At 38.0% G+C, this 27105-nt stretch overlaps 1 protein-coding gene and 1 pseudogene across 1 annotated transcript in view; both read right to left on the bottom strand.

Annotated features, from left to right (window-relative positions):
- Positions 1–27105, bottom strand: part of HTR1E (5-hydroxytryptamine receptor 1E) — an 81381-nt gene that overhangs the window by 34511 nt on the left and 19765 nt on the right. The window lies entirely within an intron of this gene.
- On the bottom strand, positions 12311–13277 carry LOC115934987 (large ribosomal subunit protein uL30-like; annotated as a pseudogene).

Below are 27105 nucleotides of genomic sequence, written 5' to 3'. Positions count from 1 at the left end.
ACCTTCAACATTTATAATTTGTTTGTGTTGGAAACATTCCAAATCTTCTCTTCTAGCTATTTTGAAACATACAATAAAAATTATTAACTATAGTCACCCTATTGCGGTATCAAGCTCTAGAAGTTATTTCTACTAACTGTATTTTTGTACCCATTAACCAATCCCTCGTCATCTCCCCTTTCTCATTACTTGTCCCAGCTTCTGGGAACCACCATTTTATTCAGTATATTCACGTGACTCAATAATTTTAATTAAGAGCTTCACATTTTCCTCAACATCTTTCAGTCACTAAAACCTCCTTTTCCTAGAACTTGAGGTATAAATGTTCTTCAAATGAATATCTTTAAATTTTGATCAGAAGATAGTGATACCATGATCAGAAGATAGTGATAGTGATATGTATGTTTCTAACTTAGCAACTCTTAAATAATCACTTTGAAGAAATGATTTCTTAGGGAATAATTTTCTTTCTGGGATTTGCTAATTTCAGCTGAAACAATGAAGAGTTACATGTTAAGTTAGATCTGAAAAATGATTCTCTGTGTTACAAATTGTAAATGGCTCAAGTTAAGAAAGACAAAGAGAAGAATATATGTATTAATAGCTTAAGATAATCAAACCTGGCTTATTTATAGAAAATAAGAGATAAATTTACATTATTTATTTTATATGTTAAATATGTTTCTGAATTTGCAATGCATTCTGCCATCCTTAAGGAAGCTCCTCTTTTGCATGGCTTCAGGAGCTCTCTTTTTCTCTCACTCCCTTCTCTCCCTTTCCTCTTTCTTTAATCAGATAACATAGACTTCATGCTGGATGGTTTAGGATGTGAAAATTGCATGGTAAGTAGAATGTAATTAAATTATATGGGCTGATAATGAATCAGTAAGATGCTATATTCCACATAGACTTGACTGGCTTTCATTCAAATTACCCAGTCTCATCTTACTATTTTTAGAACTTTCCTACTTTATAATCGTTCTTTGTTTCACTTAGTTCCCCTGGAGAGGGAGCTCAGGATCTTTTCATTTTTGCATAGTCAGATTCCAGACTGGTGTTTAGGACCTTAAAGATCTTTTGTCTGGAAGAGGAATAGGTAATTAAGCTGAAGACACAAGTCAGGCCCACCAATCTGAGCAGGTACAGTGCACACCACAGTGCCTGCCCCAGACCCCTCTTCAGGGCTGACCCATTCCTGGATTCTCACTCCTCCTCAGGCATTCTTCTGTCACTTCCTTGCCGGTGTATCGCCTGAGAGCACATCACAACCAAAATTCTGCACACAATTCTCCATCTTAGAATCTATTTCCAAGAAACCCAACCTAAGACAAAAGGAGAGTGGGTTAGGGCAGTGCCTCCCCTTAAAAAAATTCTCAAAGCCCAGTAAAGGTATAAAATTATCTAAAGCACATTTAGAAGGTGAATGTTCTCTAGAGACAGTTGAAGTAGGGAGTAGGGTGTTTAGATAATTGGGTAATTATAGTGGAAGGGAAGAGGAGGTAGATACCTACAGGAAAATATGGTCTATAATTAAGAAGAAAGACAAGAGATTGAACTTCTGGTGCCTAAAGACAGGTCACATTGATGTGTTGCTTGCCCTGCTATGGAGCTGGAGAATACTGGCAATTGAGGCCAGGCCCAGCCCACCTGGTTCTTATTCTCCAGGGAATAGTAGATATTGCTAGAGGCACATGTGGAGGGCTAAGGGTTCAGATACATCACTCAAGGGAGAAATCAAAGTTAAGTGAACAGCTTCATTTTCTGTGAAAAACCAGTGGAAATGTTTGAGAGATAGTGAATATGTCTGGCCAGAGTTGCTGGACACACTAGGGTAACAAGGATACAGGCATCAGCTTTAGAATCTTAGGTTGAAATCCTGACTCTTTCCCTTCCTAGGTAGTGTCTTTGGTTAATTTACTTGATTTCTTTGAGACCAGTAAATTGGAGATAATATCAAAGGACAGTTATGAGAATTAAACAATATATGTAATACACAGTGTGCAGTAGGTATTAAATACGTAGCTAATTATTTATTTGTATGATGCAAGAATGTTGTACAAATACCCATGTGACTGCTGGCATGGAATACCTTGGCCTCAGCAGTGGCTCCATAGCTCCTTCCTCCATTCCAGGACATTGAAGATGATAGTAAATAGAGTTTCTCCAGTGGAGCTGAATTACAATGTACAGATCTATTCTAGGGCATGAATTATCTTCTTCCTTTCTCACAGCTTTGTGGAGTCATTACTTGGACATGTAAATATTTACCTGCGAAATGGTAAGCATAATTTATGCAATTCACGGAAATCCTAAGGTTCATGTGAGGCTGTAACTCTTAGACCCACAGAAAGTCACTGAGGATTTGTTGTATTTTAATGTCATCTGTTGCTTTCCTTATCTAATATTTAATTTAAAGTAGAGTAGTTAGCACTCTAGATAAGTTTAAAACAAAGCTCTTTTCAAACCAGAGCAGTCAGTAAGCAGCAAAGTGGATGTTCCCATTAGCTATGCTGATCAGGCACAGGCATGGGAACCACAGAACTTAAAGTCGGTGGATATCTGAGCCTCTGTTGCCTCAACCCATTACTCCTTTGAAGAGTAGTTGGAGGGGTGAGGGACTTGCCAAAAGACCTACAGCTGCTTAGTGAAAAGGCAGATCATGACCAGTGTCTTCAGAACTCTTTCCACTGCACCAGACAACCTATGCAATCCATCCCTGAAAAGACACAGACATGATGAGCTAGTGGTGGCCTTCCAGGTGCATGTACACACGGACTGTCAATTGATCAGTTCAGTACATTATACACACCCACCCACACATACTCCTGGACACAGTTTAGGTTCATAACAACTCAAAAGGGAACTGTGAATCTCATGGGAATTAGTATAATTTGGAGATGGAATCAAAACAATTGTTTCCAGTTTACATAAACACTTTACTCTTTAAGAGGAATAAAGTACTGCCAAAGCTATGAAACTAGAAGAATATTTTTGCCTGAGGGGAAAAATTAGCTTTACTATCAGAAAGTTAATGATTATAAAATAAGTATTTGTTTATATCCATAAAGTTGTCAACATAGAGTATGATGACTAAAAACTAGCATTAACTAAATGGAAAGGATTCTGAAATATACATCTTTGCCAAAAATGTGTATCAGAGCTACTGTGGAACTAAATATCTCTATTTCTTATTGAGAGTCCCTCCTGTACTGTTATATGGGCCATGTCTGAGTTGGGTGGTGCCTGTTTGCCTTGTCACGTCCCTCTTCATCCATGACCCTGTTTTGATTCTTCCCTTTTTTTCTTTTTTTTTTTTTTTGAGACAGAGTCTCGCTCTGTTGCCCAGGCTGGAGTGCAGTGGCTAGATCTTGGCTCACTGCAAGCTCCGCCTCCCGGGTTCACACCATTCTCCTGCCTCAGCCTCCCGAGTAGCTGGGACTACATGCGCCCGCCACCACGCCCGGCTGCTTTTTTCTATTTTTAGTAGAGACAGGGTTTCACCCTGTTAGCCAGGATGGTCTCGATCTCATGACCTCATGATCTGCCCGCCTCGGCCTCCCAAAGTGCTGGGATTACAGGCGTGAGCCACCGCGCCTGGCCGACCCTGTTTTGATTCTAAAGGACTGATCTTGTCAGATAAGATAATCCAGCTTCCACCCCCTCAGCTCTTGTTTGGATTTGGTCAGTGAGAGGCTTTGGCAGGAGGTCAGATGATGGGGAGAAAGTGAGAATGGAGTATTTATTTCCGGGGCTCCTTTCCTGTGGTGCTGCAGGTGGACCGTTTCTGTAACCTTCCACCTATGATCAGAGCTCCTGTCAGGCATCCTTCTACCACCATAACTCTCAATAGGCTAGCTTCAGCATAGAAGCGGTAATGGCTTCTCCTGTTGTCAATCCTAGGCTCTTTCACCATCCCTGTGGCTTCCCTTAATCCCATCTTTTACTCTTTTGTAAATAGTACTTTCATTAAAATCTCTTCAATTACCTTTTTTTTGGATTGTGTCTTAAGTTTCCTACAAGTACTTTGATTGATCCAGGCATGCACCTAATTTGTACCCACACAGCAATATATTGTCATTACATGTCTTAAAGTCTCCAGGGACTTCTTATTTACTTGTTATGTTTCCCAACTATACTGTAATAGACTCAAATATATATACCACCACTTTGCCATATCCAAGAGGCAGTCACCTTATATCTGTCCTCTCAACCAGGCCAAAACTTAAAAAATACGTCTTATTTCATTTCTTCTCTTTTCCTCTTTCATGGTAATTTCTCTGACCATCTATAGTTACTATTTGGCCTTCAGAAATAGTTTTTGTGTCATGGACTCCTTTGTGAATCAGATGAAAATATAATTCCCCTTTTCAGAAAAGTATATACACATACATAACAAATTTGCATATGATTATGGTTTCTCCTATTGAACTGGAAGTTGATTTTGTTCAAAGAATATTTTCTTCATGGAAAAAGCCATGTAAATTTAGTGGTGATTTTCAGGAAATAATCAAGATGAATCTAAACTGTGCAAAAAAATCAAAATAAAATCCTAAGAGTAAACATTAACTCTGTACAAATTAAGCCATCTGATGTTAAACTTGAAAAAGAGACTGACATAGCAATGTGAAAATTATCTTGGACACTCAATTGATTTTGACATTTTTATTTTGATGGCAGCTGGTACTAAAACCTGTGACTCAAAGGTACATTGCTGTCAAAGAACATCAGAATTCTCCAAGACTCTCTTGGGTTTAATTTGTGTAGCATCATTTCCTTTTTCTTCAAATCAATGAGGTTACCTTGCAAAGCTGGCATTACCAATTCTCTCTATGCCAGGAAGGAAAGGATTATGAGGTCATGTTTAAGCTTTAAAATTATCTGAGCAGAAGAAACCTGCATGGGAACTATTCAGTGTTTTCAGTTATTTTCAGATTTCTTTCTGCAGGGAAGCTGTGAAGGCCTAACCTGCAGAAACACTTTCACCAGCACCTCAAAGTTGGCGTGCATGTCTGCTTGCAATTTCAGTTTTCAGACAGGAGGCTGGACTTGATTTGATCAATTAGGATATTTCTGGCTGCAAGTACAAAAGCCCAAGTCAATGACAAATTATACAGTAAAGAAATTTATTATCTCACATAACAGAGAGTCCAGAAGTAGAGTCAGCTTTGGTCAGGGTGGTGACTCAGTGATCCATAATGTTATCAAGACATAAATTCTTTCCATATTTCTGCTCCATTAGACCGCCTGGAATTCAGACTGGTTCTCCTGTGGTTTCAAATCACCTACCAGGAGAATCCGATGTAACGTATGTTCTTAACATTGTAAAAGAGAGTTCTTCCCCTAACTATGATTGGACCAATGCAGGCCATGTAATTTCTCCTCTACCTACAACAGTAGCCAGAACAGTGTCATGTGCTGACTGGTTTCAACTAAGGAGGGACAATTTGGCAATGAGATTTGTTTTCCTCAGTCATTTGGTGAGTGGGGGAAATAATGTACAAACTAAAATCAGGATTTCATTAGGAAGGAATAAAGTGAAATGAATGTTGGGAAAGTAACTAATGTGCCCTACTGATATTTTCAGTAGTGTCTATAATAACATCTGTAGGAAGCATATAGAATGATTTACTTCAGCAAAAAAGATCTGTTAATTAAACTAATCATGGAATAAATCTTCATCAAATTGTTCTGTGAGTAAAAGACACTATCAACAGAGTAAACAGTCAACCTACAGAATGGGAAAAAATATTTGTAAATTACGCATCTGATAAAGGAATTTAAGCAAATTAAGAAGCAAAAAACAAATAACCCCATTAAAAAATGGGCAAAGGATATTAACAGACACTTCTTAAAGGGAGTGATACAAGCAGCCAACAAACATAGGGAAAAATGCTCCACATCACTAATCATCAGAGAAATGCAAATCGAAATGATAATCACAGTATGATACCATCTCACCATTCTGAGACACCATTTCAGCCATTCATTCAGAATGGCTATTATATTAAAAAGTCAAAAAACAACATATGCTGGTGAGGCTGTGGAGAAAAGGGAACACTTACACACTGTTGGTGGGAATGTAAATTAGTTCAGCCACTGTGGAAGGCAGTTTGGAGATTTCTCAAAGAACTTAGAGCTACCATTAGACCCAGCAATCCCATTATTAGGTATAAAACCAAAGGAAAATAGATCATTATACCAAAAAGATGCATGCACTCATATGTTCATTTCCTCGCTATTCACAATAACAAAGACATGGAATCATCCTTAGGTGCCCATCAATTGTGGATTGGGTAAAGAAAATGTGTTACATATACAGGGAATACTATGCAACCATAAAAAGAATGAAATAATGTCCTTTGTAGCAACATGGATGGAGCTGGGGGCCTAAATCCTAAGCAAATTAATGCAGGAACATAAAACCAAATCCATATGTTCTCACTTATAAGTGGAAGCTAAACACTGAGTACCCACGGACACAAACATGGGAACAACAGACACTGTGAACTACCAGAGGAGGGAGAGGGGGAAGGGGGCATGGGCTGAAAAACTACCTATTGGGTACTAAGCTTACTCCCTGAGTGTAACATACCCATGTAACAAACCTGCAGATGTATACCCCACATCTATAATAAAAGTTAAGAGGGAAAAAAAGAAATTGGCACCATACCGAGGTTTTCATACAGTATTAAAAAGTGTCACAATAAAGGTAGTTAATAAAGCATCTTAAAAAAATTGTTCTAAGAATGGATATTCTTTTTCTGTAAAAGGAGCAAAATTTTCCCTTAAGTTTTATTGTGTTTCAAAAACTACTTTTTGGAAATCCAGCAAACTTAGGTCTATAATGAAGAATACGAAGAGAATAACTTCATATTAAAGTATGTTTTTGAATTCAAAGTGATAAAAAGGCAATGATTTCATAACCTGGATTTGACAAGATCCTAGCATTAGACAAGACATTTTTCTGGATCGTTGGTAGGGGATTGAGTCAGACACATTGACGTGATGAAATGTGTAGTTTCTTTCTTTATAAAAGCATCAAAATCAGATGTGATGCTAATGGTGCAGGCGTTCCATTTATACATATATCAATATTTTTCTTCAACAAAGTTTTGATCAACCAAGAACTCTTTCACCGTCTTGGAGATGTTGATGTGTGGTGTCCAAAACTGATGCTCCAAACAGCAATTCTTTAAAGATGTCAGGAAGCAAGTATATAGACAAAAATTCAGAAGTTTGGTTCTCAAAAAGTGTATGAACTAACAGTTTCTCCATTACTTGCTTAGACATGTCAGTGATTTTGGAGTAGGTAACTTTATTTTTTATTTTGACAGTAGCACTGCTTTGGGGCTGATAATAAAGTTGGCACTCTTTGCCATGGGATTTGGTGGCTAAGTCAGACTCTCCTGAATGCCACTCCCACTACTTTCTTTTCACATTTCTCCCATTTAGCATCCCACCTGTGGTTTTTCTCTCCCAGATCACCTCTTTCCATTTCCCTTCTTGCTACTTTCCTCATTCCCACCTTTTCTTTTTCTTATTTACTCATCCCTCTCCCTCCTGTTTTCCATAACCTCTTCCTTGTATTTCCTTTGTTTCTGTCATCAGCCTTGTGGAAGAATCTTTCCAGCAACAGAATACAATAGGCGGTGTTTTCCATGAAAAATGTTAGTACTTTTAGTATCCTTTGCCGATTTTGATCCACAGAGGATTGAGCAACAGTGAAATAAGCTTTCATGGTAAAGGAATGGGAGAGAGAGAGAGAGAGAGAGAGAGAGAGTGTGTGTGTGTGTGTGTGTGTGTGTCTCAGAGAGAGAGAGAAAGAGAGAAAGTGAGATTTAATAAAAAAACTAATACACTTTTTCCCTTAAACAATGATTATATTGATGACTGGTCTGGTCTCACAGGCAGAAAAGAAGGAAAGGAATCACTTTTCCATGAGTGTGTTTCACGTATGCTAATAAATTAAGGTTTGGCCAAGGACCTTAAGGTATTAGGATGTTCCTAGACTAAAAATCCTACCAGTATCTCTTTTTTCTTTAACTAAAAAATTTTATTATTTGTAATCAGAGTGAGAGGATGTCCATGTACGGGCATCCTGGTAGAGTGAGGAGGGTACACATATAGGATAGTCCAAAGTGGGGTAACAGAGCCCAAGCAGGGTGACAAGTATATCACAGGGGGTGGGTGGCCTGGCATGGAATTTTCAGGGAATGCACAGGCTTAGGAGAATATATAGATGGAGCAGTAGGGGAGAGTGACTTGAACATGGGTTTCAGAAACTGAACATACAGGAGAGGATGTCCATGTGCAATCATGACCTGAGTGGAATAAGGAGGATATTTATGTGAGAAGTTGATAGTTCCAAAGATGGGAGACATATATGGAAGTGTTTAAGTAAGTAACTATGTTAAGGATAATGGGAGCCAGGTTTTTCACTATTGGAAATAGGAATTGCATATATGGAAAGGGAGAAAGCTGGAATAAACTCAATGGAGTTGGAACCTTTAAGTGTGAACTCATGATTTTCAGTATCTACAGGTAGATAATAACTATTGATGTAAACGTGTGGATTTATACATGTGTGCACTTACACACGTTCCCATGATTTTAAGCTCTGTCCACTGAGCAGTCTTCAGAGCAATACCACCCCAAATGCAATAAAAACTCCTAGGACTCAGACCTTGGTTTCTAAATACCATTCTTCAGGGAACCAGGAGTCCTGGTAGAACTATGGATGAGTCCAGGTTGGGGGAAGAGAAAATGCGAATGATCTTGGAACATCTTGTAACATAAAGCAAAGAAATGCTCAAAGAATGGTGAGGATGTATCAAAGTACACAGGAACCACTTTGAAGGGGTTTCTGCTGGCCAAATCTTGTCAATTTCAGGTTCAAACTAAATAATGATAGTAATGGATTAGAGCTTATAGAATAAAATAAACAGTGAGTCCATACTGACAAAAGATAAGTGAATGAATAAGTTAAAAGTTTCAAAATATATCTCTACAAAATATCATTAATTACACAGGGGAAAAGAATAACTTCAAAGTTGAGAAGACTGGAAGAAATCATCTTAATCAAGCAATCAAAGTGAGCATAACTAATAATAGAACAAATTGCAATCATGCACCATTTAATGAGAACAAATCATCACTTCTGTGATATTTCTACTGAAGGTGCGTAAACTGGATCTAGTCATGAGGAGACACTAGAAAACCCAAATTGATGAGTACTCTCTTAGTCTGTATTTTCTAAATTGTCAAGGTCATGAAATTTAAGACTGAGACCCCATTTCAGATTGAATGAGATTAAAGAGATGATAATTAAATGCAACACTTGATTCTGAACAGGATCCTTTTGCTATAAAGAACATTACTGGACTGAGGAACAGACGGCATTAATATTTCAATATTAATTTTCTGATTTTGAAGTTTGTACTGTAGTTATGTAAAGAATGTCTCATTTCTTTGCAGGAAATACACACAAAAGTATTCAGCTGTTTTGGAGCATTAGGCTGGCAATTTACTCTCAAGTGGTTTAAAAAAGTTCTCTGTATTGCAATTTTGATTGTTTCAAAATAAAAAAATATATACATACATGAAAAAGGTAAAAACATAAAAATCAAAGGAGGGAAAATTACTTCCAGCTGTGGGTATAGAAGGGTTTTATGGGGAAGGAGATGTTTGAATGGGAACTTGAAGGATAGAAGGATCTGGTCAACCAGAGGTGAAGGAGATTTATTCTAGGCAGAGAATACACATGGGCCGTGTGGACTTGTGACTGGCCAGTCGGTTCTCTACCCTCAGAAAATAGAAACTGATGGAGAGTATAAGATGGGCTTCAGCAAGGCAGTTTATTGCAGCTTTCACCTGGAGCAGAAAGGGAAACTACAGCAGAAAGAGATTGCTGTTGGCTGCCTGAAAGTGGGTTAGCTTGAACTTGTATTCTTTCTAAGCTCTCTTCCAAAGGGTAACATTATTGCATGTTTGCAGTGGTCTGTTGGCTGCACCTGTGCAGTCTCTTGTCATGCTTCTTTATATGTCCTATGTCTCATTAGCATCTTAAATCTCCTCCCTGGGCTGTGATTTTTACTATTAAAATGAAGCAAAGGTTAAGTTAGGGTGAGCTAAGACCCTACAGAACATATGTATTTGGGGAGGGTCTTTTGGAAAGTCTCTATGCTGATGGCCAGGACATTTGTGGTTACAGTGCTCTATCTCGTTTAGGTCTGATTGGTAGATTTTATGAGAGTTGGTGGCTGCAAGGTTATGGAGCGGGATATAGCTGTAATCAGCACAGCAGTGGGGAGAGATCCCCTCTCCTGCGTTCCCTGTCAGCCTCAGACTTACTGAATTTCCCACTCAGCTACACACACAGACACACAGACACACACACACACACACACACACACACACACACACACAGCCACTGCCTTTGTTCTGGCTCATTATTTCTTGCTCAGACTATTGCAACAGGCTCCTAATAGGTCTTCCAGCTTCCAGACAAGGAGCATAGAACCTACAGTGGAGTTAAAAGCCAAGGATTTAAAAGGAGAAGGTGGAAGGTAGAATGAAGATACAGTTTTTACCCCCTAGGAAAGTAAATCCTCCTACTAAATAGTAAGGAGGTATCCAACCTTGCTAGAGAATTTCTATATTATAGACTAAGCTGTGAAATACAACTATAATAAAGAACTAGCTAACTAGAAACAGCAGTGGTAGAACGTGCTTCTGTGTTCAAGCCTCTTTTTAGAAACCATCTTGTAAAGAGGGCTGTTTACCTAATCTGCCTGCTCTGGGAACTAGGATCTAGTTATGAAAACAGAATTTATTCTGATAAAAGTTATACAGATTTATTACAGAAACTCATTATGATTTAGCAGGTTGAAAATGAGAAGTAAAAATCATCTATATGCCATAACCCCAGTAATCACTGGCAGATTTTCTTCCAGAGTTCCCCCAACTCGCATACACACTCATATAGATATCTGGGATAATTCGCTGCCTTTTTTAAGACTTAAAAACAATTATATTATAATTAGCTTGTTTGGCTATGAAATAATCTTTGAAATATTATTTTTAAAGTCACAGATATGCCATTATTATTAGAAATTTAGAATTTTTCCACCCGTAATAAATAGTGCTGCAATGACATATATCGTTTTGTTTCTTTATTTTTTAATATAATTTCTCAAATTGTAATAGAGCAAAATGTTAAATATTTCAAGGCTTTTCATACAACTTGGAAAACTGCCCCATACAACAATATTTCAATGTGTACAACCACCAGTTGTAATGAGATGAGAAGATCCTTGTAAAAGTTGGTTACTTCACTCAGTTTAGGCAACCTTTTTTTTTCCCCTGAAAATACCCAAACAATACCTTGAAGTATTCTGCATGACCTTTAACCCCTGCATAGCTAAGAATGTAAGGGATGAAAAAATGCATAAAGAATTTTTAATACATTTTACTGACAGAATTTAAGCAGCATTAACTTATGAATAGAATGAATAATGTTTCAGCCATTATTTGTGCTATTTTAAGATGGCAATTGAAACATGAGAATATTCAAGTGATATAAAATTTTACACTTAATGAAAATTCCACCAACTAAAGTAGGTAAGATTGCTTTTAATTATTGCAAAATAAAAAATTATAATGCTCTGTTTAAAATCATAATAACGCAATAGAACAAAAATTTTCTTATATTCGGTTGACATTCACCCCTCAATTATCTGCTTGTGGGTTATCTGCCTTGTAGATTACACTAAGTAAATTTTAAGGACATTTAAAAATGGTTTCTAGAAAACCAGATACTGTATGTTCTTACTTATAAGTGGGAGCTAAACATTGGGTATACATGGATACAAAGATGGAAATAATAGACACTGGGGATTCCAAAAGACTGCCTGTGTTCGCTACTTGGGCGATGGGATCTCTAGAGTCTAAATCTCAGCATCATGCAATATTCCCATGTCAAAACCTGCACATCCCCTCTGAATCTAAAATAAAATAAAATTAAAAAATAAAATGATTTCTGTTCATGTCCAGCACAATAATTATCTTTTTCGTCACCCAGTTAACATATGCTCAGACAATCCAAACTCATTTTTTTTTTTTTTGCCACTGGAGGCAAAATGAAATTAGCAAGGAAAATTTACTGCTGAACTCATCATACAACAAGGTCTCCAAACACATATCAATGACTTTTGATTATCCACAATTTTACGTTCTCTCATTAGCAGAGGCAATTGGAAGCTAAATGAAACCATTTTATTTGCGGAAATCAGAGTAATTGCTCATATCCATGATGCCTTTCTTTTAGAGTTTAGAGAGTTCATGGTTTCTATAATCCATAAAGTTTCTGAAGAACAGTGAGGCTACAGGAGAAAAGGTGTGAAATAATCAGTTCTAACAGAGAATAAGTATTTGATATGTGCTGTTATATTATTATCATTTTACTTTTTTCAATTTGAAAACAGTTACTGTTTACTAATGGATTAGATTACAAAAATAATCATGGTAGACACCTTAGTTCATTCCCATAATAGGCCTGTTGATCTGGTCTTCTCTGTTGCCAGCATCTCCACCTTCTACAAAATGAGTGGTCTTTTCTTCATTCCTCCTCATGGAGAGGATAATTTGGAGGGCCACAGGAAGTTATTTGCTTCTTTGAAGTGTTTTCCAACAGTATAGATCTCATGAATCAGATCCTCCAAGCAGATGATGCCATATTTGCCAAGAGATTGAGCAAAGTGTTATCTGTCAAGGCGATTAATTTATTGACTTTGCCATAACCACTGTTGTAGATTAGTTCATTTACTGACTTCAGGTTTGGGTACCCTCATGCAATATGTGATTCTACAAGCCTCAGTATGTTAACTGAAGGCTTGTTGAGCTTCACAAAGGTTCCACTGAAGATCTGACAAAGGTGAAGAAGCTGCAATAATACCTTTCAGAACACCTTTGGGTGCACACCATTGGAACTTCTGATCCTGATGACAAATGCCAGTTTGGATTCTGCAGGTATATAGAGGTTGCCAGCTTTTCTTGCCATTCTGGCCATTCGAATCTCCATTCTGTCCATCTGCCTATATTTCTTGTGATAGTGCTTCAGTTTTTCACAGATAAGCTTTCTCCTTGCCTTTACAAGCATCTTTTGGGCAAACTTCTTTCTGAGGTGCTTGATCTTCAGCTCTGCAAAACTTCTTTGCCTTTTCTTGAGGGTTTTTGGCAAAGCAGGAACCTTCCTCTCTTTGGCACACTCCTTGGTTCCAGCAATAAAAGAGGGTATCATCACCATTTTAATATCAAACCACAAAGCGTTCCCATTTTACAGGTGAGCAAACCAAGGATTTGGGCCCGGGTCAGCCTAGATTTGAATCCAGATTCTGCCATCAGTCAACTCAGTGATCTTCCGTAAGTAGAATATCCATACCTGGAAGCAGTTGTTACTTTAGGACTTAAAAGAACTTTGTCGTATTATTTATTCCTTTTTCTTCCCTGTATATTTATTGAATGCTGCTGTGCTCCAGGAATGGAGCCCTGGGAATACAATAGCATTAAGACACAGTTTCTTCCCTTAAGAAACAACCTTCAGGAGCTGTTAAGAAGTTGCAGTCATTTTCTAGAAGTGACAGAAAATTTAGCTTAAAACAATGTGAGGAAAACCAAGGAATTTATTAGTAATGAAATAATCCAGGGATGAGATTGGTTTCCAGTTTGATCCAGGGCTTCAGATGGTTTTCCCTGTCCCTCCATTTCTTGGTTCTACTTCATTTTTGGTCCACTCTGCAGACCCCTGTTGTTGTAAGATGACTTCTGGTTTGAGTTTTCACTCAGGCTCCCCAGGCCAAGTTTCACTGTGTCACATTAGCTCTCCTTGGGCACATGCCAATCCCTGAACCACTCACTGGGGTGTGGCTGGGGTGTGGAGAGTGACTCGTATCAAGCAGCTTTGCCTAGGTCACGTGTGGGACCTCAGGGATGGGGTCAAGTCAGTGCCATCAGAAGCACGTGGGCTTAGTGTAAGAGAAGAAGTCATCCAGAGAGAAACTTAGTAACTGACAGAGATGACTAAAAGCTGGGAGTGAAGAAAAATGTCCACAACAGAGGTGAAAGAGACCAGACAATACAATGCACAGAATGCTGCAGGGACCAAAAAAGGAACACTTGATTCATTCTTTGCCAAGTCTTGGAAGTACATGGCGGAAAATAATGTTCAAGCTGAAATCTGAAAGATAATTAGTGAGAAATCTACACTGGGCTAGAGAGGTAGGTAGAGACCAGACCAGAAAAGTCCTGGAGTTCATGTGATGCAGCTTGAACTTTATCAGGAGGGCAGTTGGAGTAGATGTCCTCTCATTACCTTTTATATCATTAAAGTATTTGTTTTGGAGTTGTCCCTACTTTTTCTCTGACATTTTAATCTTATTTTTCCTCTGTTCCTATTTGCTCTCTTAATTCCAACTAGGCACCCCTCCTGCTTCCTGCATATTGCTTTTTCTGTGTTTCTTGCCCCACACATCTGCTTGGATTCAGTAGGTTATTATCAACCATCAACTCTAGTGAATTAACCTAGGGGAATGTCTGCATTTCTAAACTGAATAATGATGGCATTTACAAAGCACTTCCCCTACAAGGGAATTTAGTATATGACAGAAGTATTTCAAACTCATGGAAGAAAGTTGAATTATTCATGAATAGAGTTGGGACCACTTAATAGTCATCTATTAAAAAAATAAAGTTAGATCCCTACCTCATAATAAAATAAATACCAAAGGTATTAACAATTTACATAAAAAATCATAAGTGAAAACTAGGAAGTTTCTTTTTAAAAAACAATCTTGTGTTAATAGAGATATTTATGAATATGAAACAAAACTTAGAGGCCACAAAAGATTGATTAATACACTAAGTTATTAAAACTAGATAATTCTGTAATGTAAAAATACCATTAATGAAAACGAATGCCACACTAGGAAAAATATTTGCAATTCAGATTATGTACTAAGGACTAATTTCATCAATATTAAAGGAGTTGCCAAAAACCAATTCAAAAAAGAACACCCACCTATAAAAGAACTGAAAATATAAATAGAGTTCACAGAAAAGGAACCACTAATGTTTTTGTTAAACTATGAACTAATGCTTAAGCAATCTTATACTTAGAAGGAATGCAAATGAAACTACCATGAGATTCTGCTATTCACTCATCAGATTATGAAATATCTCAAATTTTGATAACACATTGTGTTGGTGACAGTGTGGGGAAACAGGCACTCATACATTGCTGCTAGGAATTGCAGCCAGTATACATTTTCCAGAGGGAATTTAGCAGCAACTACCAAATTACCAACGCACATACACTTTGGCTCAGCAATTCCACTTATAGGAAATTATCTTACATATATACTTGCAGAGGTGTTTCTACAACGCTACTTATTTAATTATTGTTTGTAATAGCAGAATTTTTCAGAAACAAAAATTGCGACAAAATTCCTATAAATATGCTTTAATAACAGACCAGTTAAATAAATTGTGGTACACTTATATATGGAATAGGATGCAACCATTAAAAATAATAATGTAGCATGAAATAACCTCCAAAATGTAAGAGAAAATAGGGTGCAGAACAGTGAACATAGTGTGATACCACATGTGTAAACTGTATGTTAGTATACTCATTTATTATCTCTGGATTGATATGCAAAAACGTGATTACAGTGACTGCTTTCAGGGAGGGAAACTGATAGCTGAAAGCCAGGTGAGAGGAACAATTCTTTTTTGCATATACTACCTATCCAAAAAAACTCTCCCCTCTCCTTCAGTATGACCGCCCTTTCATGCTCCAACAAATCAGCTGATGCTTCTCTTGAAATAAAATTACCTCTCTTATTCTCACATCTTCCAGAGACTATATGCCAAGTTATATAATGAGATAGGTTTATAAAACACTTTGTAATGTAAAAAACACTGAACACAAGAAATAACTATTATTAATAGTATTATAATATCTTGAATTTTGTTAATTTGACAAGTGGAAATTTGACATGGAAATATTGGAGTAGAAAAATAAATTTCCCTGATCCTAAGCTTTCCTCTCTTCCGCGTATTTAATCTGTCCTTGTCAGAGTAAGGAACACATCCTCCCAAAGTTTGGTACAGTGCTTAGCTCACTGTGGGTGTTTAACGAATGTTAAATAATAATAATAATAGCTATTTATGGATCATTGCACTACCTGATAATACTTTCTCTCCATTGAATCACATCTTTTAGCAAGGCATTTTTAAAATGTATTCCTAACTAAATAAAGGTGCAATAATTCACAGTGAGAATTGATATTTATATAAACAAGAGAACTGGCACAAAATCAATGATTTAAACTGCAACTTTCCAATCCCTTCTTGGTGGCATTAATAATGGTGCCCTTTTGAAATGTCTTTTCTTCTTTCAAATACCACATTATAATTGTGATAGGTTGGCTAGAGGGTATAGTCTTCCCAGTTGCTGTTTTTTTCCCTTGCCTTTGCTTTTATGTTTTGTGATATGCCATGGGGGGAGGGCATCAAAAGGAATAATAATCTAATTTTAACCTTTAATTGCACTTGCTCTTTAGCTATGTGTCTGGTTTCACAATCTTTCTGCTTATTATATTATATCACTCAGCCATGGCACATGGGTACATGGGGGCTGAGATAAAAGATCCCGAGGTCCCCTCCAATTCAGAAGCTCTATGTTTCTCTAGAAAATATGTGCATTTTATGTGCCTTGTATTGTCTCTGGTTATGAAGAATTATATCTGTTCAATAAACTTGAATAAAATATTAACCCTTTAAAATAATAAAAATTCTTTAAATCTTTTAAGAATATGTCCATGCAGCTGAGTTTCAGAAGCCCTGGTGTAATGAAAACACACATTTGTATCTTCAAGCCTTCAGATATGTTGGTTATCCTTACTTGAAATACCCTTTCTCTGCCTGGCAAACTCCATCTCAGCATTCCATGCTCAGACTGAGCATCACCTCTTTTCTGAATCAGTCCCCAACAAACACATGTCAGCAAGTTCCTTCTCAGCTCCCACACCGTCTTACACACCCCTGTACTTACCTCCTAGACTCAAGGGATGGGAAGGACAGATCCTACCTCAAAACAGGAGGAGATTAAATCTCATATTGTAAGAAGATAATGTGTGAGAAAAGATCTTGCTGTGGGAATCTTGGAAAGTCTCCCACAATTGCCCAAGATTCCAGAGCTGGAAAGAGGTAGAGATGAGATTCCATCTGTCCACTTTAGCTCAGGACCTGTATACTTTGCATTATCCACAGGGCCTCAGTCATTGGATGATGCTAATAACTGGATGGAGAGTTTCCTTATTTCTAAGTCTGTTCATTTAAATAACATTAACTTTCCTAAAATATCTCAATTATTTCCTTCTTACTTTTCTTTTTCTTCTTATGTTATAACATTTTACCTTGGACTCAATCACTTAACCTGACTTTTATTTTCAGCTGTTTTCCTTCTTCCCTCTTCTTGGTAATATTATTTCCCACCCAGATCCTGTATTCATTTTTTTTTCAGAGTCTGAAAAATTTGAAACCACCCATCCTTTCATTTTATACCACCCTCCAAGAAAGACTGGATCAACTAGAACAACTTAGATACAGGGGAAGACCATCTATTTTTTTTGTGTGGGTGTTAGAGAATTCCTATTTATTTTTTATTTCCATAGGTTTTTGGGGAACAGGTGGTGTTTGGTTACATGAATAAGTTCTTTAGTAGTGATTTCTGACATTTTGGTGCATCCATCACCTGAGAAGTATACACTATAACCAATTTGCAGTCTTTTATCCCTCAGCCCCCTCCTACCCTTTCCCCCAAGTCCCCAGAGTCCATTGTATCATTCTTATGCCTTTGCATCCTCATAGCTTAGCTTCCACTTATGAGTGAGGATGTACAGTGTTTGGTTTTACATTCCTGAGTTACTTCACTTAGAATAAGGAAGACCATCTATTTGCTATCATTCCTTGAGCTATTTACTTATAGCAAGTTTGGTGTGTGTGTCTGCGTGTGTGTATGTAGACCCCTGGATGGACTGGTTTGGCTCTTGGCATTGACTGGGAAGGTGAGGCCTGCAAGAAGCCTGCAAAGATAGTGGTCTTCAGCCCTGACTGCACATTAGAACCACCTGGGAAATTTCTACAAACTGTTGATGACTCAAACCTATTCCAGAACGATTAAATCAGAATTTATATGGGTGATGGCTAGGCACCGGTATTAAAAAAAAATACAGAACTTCCCAGATGAATAAAATGTGAAACCAAATTTGAGAACCACTGTACTAAGAAGTTCTAGTGTTTTCAGTTGAGAATCATTGAGAACCTCTGAACTGGAACTCATAGAAAGTTGGGGGAGTGGGATAGATTCCATGCCAGGAGTGAGAGCCTCATTATCAGGTAGGAACACTCCTGCAGAGATGGTGAGACTCTGAGAACTGCTTCAAGTCAATGGCTTGCTCTGTCAAAGGAGCAGTGAGCACACCCAGGACGGACGGAGGAGCCCCTCAGGTGGCTTCAGTGAAGGAGGTGGAAAGCCCCGGGATGCTGAGTCCCTCAAGTCAGATTTGGTCTGGAAGCCCACATATGGCATGGAGTGGAGGCAGTGATAGGGAATTTGACCTATAAAGACGAGGCAAACGAGGCAGAAGGTGATATTCATTGAGCGGATTTGGTTCTGAAGCAACAGCTTGAACAACAAAATCTGTGGGTGAATGAAGTTCAATAAATTTGAAGAATATATCTCTAAATATGTTCCTTTTTCTTCTTTTACTAGTACTATGTTGTTTCATTTATTAATTTAAAATTATTGACTATAATTTTATGTGCAAGTTATAATTCCTATGATTGAAATAATTCATTATTGCAAGGCATTAAAATATAAGGAACCTTAAGAATTAATAAACATTAGCAATTTGTAATTACTCTTTCATTGAGTTCTTCAGTACTTTGGATCATTATTTTAAGATGATTTAAAAAATTTTCAAAAACGTTGTTCAAACTGTAACTTATTTCTGTTGCAAGAAGTTTACAACTTTACTGTTATAAAGAGAGGTTTGACTTAGACAAATGTAACTACCCATGCTTGAAAGAAAATATAAAGGTAGAGAAAGAGAGAAAGAATTTAAGTACTGCAGACAGTTCTGCTATATCACTAAATGAGTATATCACCTGCTATCACATTTTCCTTGTGTCTCACACTGAGAGCATCTTGCCACAGAGTGTGATTCTTACATTTATTGCATGGATGGCATATTTAGGCATATATATTACTTACTAAATATAGCCACAACATAAAACTATGCACATATTCATGCACTTAGTACTTTATGAGCAATATGTAGGATTTTTAAGGATAATTGTAAATATTCCTGACTTGTCTTATGTGTTAGTAGTGCAATCTGCCCCATGCCCCCAGATATGATTCCAATGCATATTTTTTCAGTCATGCAAATGGCTATATGAGCTTTCTTCACAGTCACATGATGATTTTGTTTTTCAAACTAGAGGACTGGATATTGTCAGGAAGACTTCCCTAGCATACCGTTGCTCCAGGGAAGGTGCCTCTCTTCTTCTCCATGGCACCCAGTGCAACTTCTCTTCTAGGGTTTTCTAGAATGATGTCCTGAACTGTAGAGTAATTTTTGCTTGTCTGTTTGTCCTACCCCTAAGACCATGGGGGCTTTGAAAATAGAGTCTGTTTATTGTGTCTCCAGGGCCTAACAGAGAGTTGGGCATATAATAGGTGCTTAATTAGTCCTGCATGGCTTAACATCAGGGACATATTCTAAGAAATGTGTCGTTAGGCAATTTTGTCCCTGTGTGAACATCACAGTGTACTTATAGATCTAGATGGTATAGCCTACTACACACCCAGACCATGTGATATAGCCTATTGCTCCTATGCTACAAACCTGTATAGCATGTTACTGTACCAAATAATGTAGGCAATTGTAACACAATGATATTTGTGTATTTAAACATAAAAAAGTACAGTAAAAATACAGTATGCAAGATAAAAAAATGGTACATCTGTATAGGGCATTTACCATGAATGGAGCTTGTGGGACTGAAAGTTACTCTGGGTAAGTCAGCGAGTGAGTGGTGGGTGAGTATGAAGGCCTAGAACATTACTGTACACTACTGTAGACTTTCTAAACACTGTACACTAAGGCTACATTAAATTTATAAACAATATTTTCTTTTCTTCAATTATAAATTAAACTTAGCTTATTGTAACATTTTTACTTTATAAGTATTTAAATTTTTTTAACTTCTTGATAAAAAAACACCAACATGGTGAAATCCTGTCCCTACTAAAAATACAAAAGTTAGCCAGGTGCAGTGGTGTACATTGTACAGCTGTACAAAAATATTTTCTTTTTTTATATCCTTATTTTATAAGCTTTTTCCTAAATAATTTTTTTTATTTTTTAAATTTTTCTGTTAAAAATTAAGACAAAAATATACACATTAGCCTTGGACTACACAAGGTCAGAATGATCAATATCACTGTCTTCTACCTCCACATCTTGTCCCACAGGAAGGTCTTTGGGGCAGTAACATGCATGGTGCTGTCAACTCCTATAATAGTAATGCCTTCTTCTGGAATACCTCTCGAAGGACCTGCCTAACGCTGTTTGCCAGTTAACATTTTTTTAATGAGTAGAAGGAGCACACTAAAATAACAATAAAAGTATAGCATAGTAAATACATAAACCAGTAACAGAGATCACGTATTATGTACTATACATAATTGTATGTGGTATGCTTTTATTTTTATTTTATTTTTTATCTTATTTTTGGAGACAGGGTCTCGCTCTGTCACCCAGGCTGGAGTGCAGTGGCACGATCTTGGTTCACTGCAATCTCTGCCTTCCAGGTTCAAGTGATTCTCCCACCTCAGCCTCCTGAGAAGCTGGGACTATAGGCATGCACCACTATACCCGGCTAACTTTTGTATTTTTAGTAGGGACAGGATTTCACCATGTTGGGCAGGTTGGTCTCAGACTCCTGGCCTCAAGTGATCTGCCCACCTCAGCCTCCCAAAGTGTTGGGACTACAGGTGTGAGCCACAGCACCCAGCCTGTGATATGCTTTCATATGACTGGCAGCCCAGTAGGTTTACACCAAATCACCACAAACACATGAGTAATGCATTGTGCCATGATGTTAGGATGGCACTGGGTAATAGGAATTTTCCAGCTCCATCTTATGGGACCACCATCGTATATGCGGTCTGTTGTTGACCAAAACATTATTATGTGGTGTATGACTGTATTTATAGAATGAATAATTATGTTAATCTCTTCATGTCTACATCTGACGATTCTCAAATAGCTGATAAGATGATTTGCACTGCATCTCTGACATTTCTGACCCAAGCAACTCCAGGAAAATGTTTTTTTATTTTCTTCTTTATGTGCTCCAGGATTGGGGATCATACAACCACATTTTATAAACTGTTCCACTGTACCTAACCAAAAAATTCTCCTTAATGTTCAAACAAAAATCTTACTTGCTTTATTTCCCTTCCTTTTTTACCATGTTCCTCAATGCCAGTCATGAGCCTGTACACCCAGTGCTTGATCTTGTGCCACAAGTTCATGCATTTGTTACTTATCTTCCCTGCTGTGGATGTCAGCCTGTGACTTTGCTATGACAGCAGAGGCATGCACGTAAGTAACTAAGTGCTAAGAAAATCTGGAGTAACTGGAGGGCTCAGATTTAAAAGGGATTACTCAGATGAAGTTCTGCAAAGGAGCTGAATTTAGACTAGGTTAAAAATGTGAAATCTGTTCTGATCTTCACTCGCCACTCATTTCTGACATGAGAATTCATATAGCTAGGCATGCATTTTTGTGTGCACACGTATATTTGCATGTGCATATGTGTGCATTACAAAAACCAAGAGCAACATAAAGGTTATAGTCGGTGCTCAAAGGCACGACCTCATCCCTCTTCTCCTGCTCAGCACACTGCTTCTGTTTCTTCACCGAGTCAGAGCTTCTTAATAGCCGTGGAGACACCTCTGGCTAACAATACATGCTGACGCACTTGGCAAAAGAGGGGCATGGAAGTGAATCATTAAATCCGCTGATAAGGAGGAGAAAATTAATTAGAATAACCGGATACTCAGGAAGGGAATAATAAAATTTTATACCAAGCTTGGGCAAATTAAACTCATATAATTGATTTTATACATTTTAGTGTCATTCAAATGGGATGTGTAAGAATGGGAAAGACTTAAAGTCTGGTAAAATAATTAAATTAAAAAAATTCTTTTTCTTACGAACCTGACATTATGAACATATATTTTCTTTTGTTTAATATGGGATCCACATTCTGTAGGTAAGCATTATAATTAGCTATGACTTTTAATTGTAAAGGCATGAGGAGATGATTTTAAAACAGATGAAAAATCCCATTTGACTTCCATAGCAACAAGAGATTTTCTGAATCAGTTGAGCAGAAAAAATATCAAAAAAGAAAAACTGACTCCCCAAATATTGGAAGCTGATTTGAAACCAAAATACTAAAGCATATAATTGTATTTGGAAATAGGACCAGGCTCTCTTGATAGTTCCTAGCTTCATTTTTATCACTGGCACAATATTATTTTCTACTTATAATTAGATAAACATACAGTATATGTGTAAAGCAATTCAGAATCTGTATTCAGACACACTATTGTGGGGGAAATTTATTTTTTTTAAATATGGATTTTCCATTCTTTAAGTGGTAGAAATAAAACCAGCAGTAGTGGCAGATATTTGAAAGCACAAGGGTGCTAACACATATTAGGCATTAGGAGAGGGATCTGAGGCCACATGGCCAGCAGAGTGTCTGAGATTAGATATCCCATGAAACTATAGGGCTAAAGGAGAATCAGAGAGGAAACTGAGGCTTAGGGTTAAGTGACTTGTCCCAAACGATCAAGAGAGGTGTTAAAATCTAGAATTCAGGTTCTCCGTGCCTAGCTCAGCCTTTCTTTCATTTAACCTTACTTTCCTGAAGTGGTTGCTCCTGATTCACTTCCGCCACCCACTACAGCTCAATGGATTTTGATTGAACAACCGGGATAACAGAACATTCACCTGAGTTGTGTCATAAATGGAGTCTAACTGGTGAAGTTCACCAGCTGGAATAATGTAAACCCCAAATATAAGCTTTTCAAACTTGCCTAGTTTGAATGTGTCCCCAAAATTCATATGTTGGAAATTTAATCCCCAATGCAACAGTGTTGGGTGGTAGGGCCTTGGAGAGGTGTTTAGGTCAGGAGGGGTCTGCTTTTATGAATGGATTAATGTCAGTATAAAAAGGTTTATGGGGGTGGGTTTGCTCTTTTCTGCACTTCCGCCAAGTGAGGACACAGCATTCATCCCCCTTCTGTCCTTCCACTTTTTGCCTTGGGATGGTGCAGCAAGAAGGCCCTCACTAGTCACTACATGCTGGCACCTTGATCTTGGTTACCCAGCTTCTAGAACTGTGAGACATACATTTCTATTCTTTATAAATCATCCAGTCTTCACTATTCTGTTAAAGCAGCACAAAACAGACCAAGACACCTGCTGAATTTTATCCTGAATGATCTGGATAACTTTCCCAGTGTGCCTCTTCAGTTTGCTTATTTAGATAGTCTGCATTTCAATGTACGTACTTGTACATTGAGTAGAATTGGCTGACTTCCTTACTAGTATGAGGAATATAGTGGCACTAAGGAAGAGTGTCCATACAGACACAGCTGGGGATTCAGAGATGCCTTATCTTTGCCTGCAGCTTTATCTATATGCGCTTGGCTGATATGGGGCTGTGAGGAAAGGGCTCCTATGGCTGAACATGAAGTGATCTTCTGATACTTGCATAAAAGAGGATTAACAGAGATTCAAAATTTGTCAGGATGTTACACAAAACTTGCCCCTTCTTTCTCACACAATGTCTGTTTCTAATTTTTTCACCACAGGATACTCTCCGTGTTACCTACAGAGCTAAGGCTCCAGCTGAGATTCCGTCATCCTGCCCATGATGATGAATTTTGTGTTTCAACCTGGCTAGGCAATGGTACCCAGATTAGTCAAAACACTAGTTGCTGGAGTGCAGTGGCAGGATCTCCACTCACTGTAGCCTTGACCATCTGGGTTCAAGCATTTCTCATGCCTCTGCCTCCTGAATAGCTGGGGATTACATACAGGTGCCATGGCGCCTGGCTAACGTTTGCTTTTTTTTTTGTAGAGACAGGGTTTCATCATGTTGCCCAGGCTGGTCTCGAACTCTGAGCTCAGGTGATCCACCTGCCTTGGCCTCCCAGAGTGCTGCAACTACAGGTGTGAGTCACAGTGCTCAGCTGAGTGTTTTTTCTTCTTCTTTTTTTCTTTTTTTAAGATGAGATTAACATTTAAATTCAAAGTAGACTTCGGGTAAAGCAGATTATCCTCCACAATGTGGTAGGCCTCATCCAATCAGTTGAAGGCCTCAAGAGAAAAAAGACTGAGTTTCCCCAAGGAAGAGGGAATTCTGCCTCTAGACTGTCTTCAGACTTGAGTTGCAAAATCAGCTCTTCCCTGGGTCTCCAGCCTACCTGCCTACTCTGCAGATTTTGAACTTGCCAGGCTCCACAACTGTGTGAGCCAATTTCTTAACATCAATCTCTCTCTTTCTGTACACACACACACACACACACACGTGCAATTGGTTCTGTTTCTCTGGAGAGCCCTGATTAATACATTGTCTTATGCTGTGTGGGAGCTGGGCCAATATCTGGTTGGTAGACACTTCCTGTTCAGAGTCTGGGGCTGCTAGGATCTTCCACCAGGCAAATTTTCTCTTAGATCTCTTGAAACAAATGTCTTCTCTAACAAATAAGAAAGAGTACTTTGGAAGCAGATGTAAAACTTGGGCCCACTGCCATTTTTGCTTGCAGCCCCTGCTCCTTCAGAGTTTTATAGCAGACAATAATGGCACAAGGGCATTTGTCTCATTCATTCTTATATTTATTCAAATATTTGTTGAGCATCTACTCAATGCTCGATTCTCCTCTAGACGCTGGAGATGAAAACTGAACAAGATTGATGAGACTCCTGCCCTCATAATGCCTGTATTCTAGCTGGGAGAAAACAGAGGCCAACAGATACTTATTAATTTTGGATTGTAGCAAGTATCATGAGGGAAAAAACAGAAACAGGAACAGACTGGAAGATGAGAGGGCACTTTAGACAGAATGTTTGGGGTCATTGTGAGGAGCTGGCATTTGAGTATAGGCACATGGGCTTCTCCCATGGGCTCGTAAATTAAAAATGCCTCTATTGAGGCCAAGGTGGGCAGATCACGAGGTCAGGATATCGAGACCATCCTGGCTAACACAGTGAAACCTCGTCTCTACTAAAAATACAAAAAATTAGCTGGGCATGGTGGCGGGCACCTGTAGTCCCAGTTACTTGGGAGGCTGAGGCAGGAGAATGGTGTCAACCCAGGAGGCGGAGCTGGCAGTGAGCCGAGATCATGCCACTGCACTCCAGCCTGGGCGACAGAGCGAGACTCTGTCTCAAAAAAAAAAAAAAATGCCTCTATTGGTCAAGGAATGCATGCCTCCTGCCCACTCCCAGTTAAAAACAACTTTAAAAATTAAATAGTGTGGGGATATAGCCTGAGTTTAAAAAATTGTACTATTATGGAAGTATATATGACTAAAGGTGACAGGCCCCCTCTCTGCTCACACTCCACTCACCTTCCATAGGTCACCAGCATCCACCATTGTGCTCCTGTAGGCTTTTGCCCATGCATTTCCATGCACATGAGATCTCGATATGCAAGCTATTTTTTACTTTACTGTGCCCTTTTTTTCCATTTAACAATATCTTTGAAACCTTTTCATGCAAATGCATAAAAATCTTTCTTTTCCTCAACAGGAAAATAATTTATTTTGTAAGAAATTGTAAAACAAATGGAAAATATTAAACATTCAGTTACATTGATTCAGAAGATAGGTGGGTGGCACTATGATTTTTCTCCAGTGCCAAGTGACTGAGATGTTGGGGCTCAGGTATTCATGGACAGTCCCTTAAGAGGAAAGGTGAAATATGACAGTGTAAGGGAAAGCTCATCTGAAATTCTGGGATTTAATTCTAACAATGTTTCATAAAAAAAAGATGGCCTTGGCCAGAATATATGGTAAGAAACTTTCAAATGTCCTAATAAATAGAGGTTATCATACATAGCTATTTGGAGAAAAAATAGATGTCTTATTTTATTGCCTTTTTAAAAGGTTAAAATAAAAAATTCTTCTTAGATTAGAATTATCTGAAAGATGTTGCTCAAGTAGTCACCTCAGAAGGCAGGGAAAAAATGAGCCTTGAACAATGTTGACTGCTTATTGTTTTTGAAAAGTCTCACAAATGCCAGCAAAAATGCCCCTGGGCTGGAGCCTAGATGCCCCAAACCATCTGCTTCCAAGACTTCTTAAATTTTGTTGGGTAGGTTTTACTAAGCTGTTTGAGTGCCGTAGGCTTGTTGGATTTCTGAAGATTTGCTGTTTCAATAATCATGCTAAATCTCACATTGTTTTCTATACTAAACGACAAGGTTAACATGTAATAGAACTTAGCCATTGAACCCAGTGAACACCAAGAAAGGAGCAAACAAACAAATAAACAAAACCTAACCTTATAGTCTTCTAGCATCACCAAATAGTATGCTAAGCATATTCACATACCTTTTATCATTTTATTCTCATAAGACTCTGAAGTTGGTGGAGTTGTTCTTATTTAAAAAACAGAAAGTGAAACATAAAAAACTCCATAAATAATGTGTGCAAGATCATATGGCAAGCAAGTAGTATCCCAGCTCTGACCAAGAAAATCATGTTTTTATTTTTTTAAATTTTTTTTCTCAATCAATTTAGAAGTTTATTTTGTCAAGAATAAGGGCATGCAAATGACACAGCTTCAGGAGGGTCTGAGAACATGTACCCAGACGGTTGGGTTACAGCTTGGTCTTATACATTTTAGGGGGTCAGAAGTTACAAGCAGACATCAACTGATACATATAAGGTGT

The sequence above is a fragment of the Gorilla gorilla genome, chromosome 5 (genome assembly GCF_029281585.2).
Source record: "Gorilla gorilla gorilla isolate KB3781 chromosome 5, NHGRI_mGorGor1-v2.1_pri, whole genome shotgun sequence".
Classification (NCBI taxonomy): domain Eukaryota; kingdom Metazoa; phylum Chordata; class Mammalia; order Primates; family Hominidae; genus Gorilla; species Gorilla gorilla.
This window is presented reverse-complemented; position numbering and strand designations above follow the sequence as displayed.